This window comes from Hyperoodon ampullatus (assembly GCF_949752795.1).
Source record: "Hyperoodon ampullatus genome assembly, chromosome: 9".
NCBI classification, from domain to species: Eukaryota; Metazoa; Chordata; class Mammalia; order Artiodactyla; family Ziphiidae; genus Hyperoodon; species Hyperoodon ampullatus.
The window spans coordinates 51,060,692-51,061,871 of record NC_136922.1 but is presented as its reverse complement, the minus strand read 5'-3'; positions in this window follow the sequence as shown (position 1 = coordinate 51,061,871).

The following is a 1,180-nucleotide window of genomic DNA, read 5'->3' as shown; positions in this document are numbered from 1 at the left end:
GTGGAATTAAATATCAGAAAAAAAAGGCTGTAAGTCTTCATTGTTCCTTAAATTATCTAACAACTGAGCTTCCTTTCCAACACAGTTAACAGGAAAACTATTTTAATAAGGTATAAGATGAAAATTTTAAAAGCTTAGCAACATCTTAAAAAAGACAGTCTTAGTGTGGAACCTAAAAACTAACACAAATGAATCTATATACAAACCAGAAACAGCCTCACAGACATAGAAAACAAATTTATGGTTACCAAAGGGAAAAGGGAGGAGGAAGGGATAAATTAGGAGTGTGTGCTTAACAGATACAAACTACTATACACAAAATAGATAAGCGACAAGAATTTACTATATAACACAGGGAACAATATTCAATATTTTGTAATAACCTAAGATGAAATATAATTTGAAAATAGATGAAAAATAATTTGAAAATATCTATCTATCCATATATATATATATATAATCTATGTATAGAAACAGAATCACTCTGTTGTATACCTAATCTAACACAATATTGTAAATCAACTATATTTCAAAAAAATTTTTTTAAGAAAAAAAAAAGACAGTCTTAGAAAACACATATTCCTACCAACAGGCATTTTTCACACTCGATTTAATATCATTCCCCCATGTTTATTTGAAAAAACTATGGGGCAAAGAAGCATTTGATTTTTTCTTTTGATGAAGTAATAATATCAATATAACCCTACAGTTATATTTTATGTGCATATGTTGCATATAAAATGTTCATGTATATTTTATTGATTTTTTCTTTTTTAAAAAATTTTTATTTCATTCTGTTTCTGTTCAATACTTTATACTAACAAGACACCTGGTTCTAGGGCTCCATGAATTGGGCAGCAGCTATGCACCCTCATATATTTGCACATATATGAGGCAAAATTCCCCACCTTTAAAGTCACAGCAGTGTGCATTTTCCAACCTAGGAACCATTTCCCAGAACTTAAAAAAAGTGGCTTTTTTTTCTTATATTAGAAAAGTGTTCTAATATGTCTTCAGAATTTTTGAAAACTTACAATTTTCTTTTTAAAAAAATTAATTTATTTATTTATTTTAATTTTGGCTGCATTGGGTCTTCGTTGCTGCATGTGGGCTTTCTCTAGTTGCCCCGAATGGGGCTACTCTCCATTGAGGTGCATGGGCTTCTCACTGCGGTGGCTTC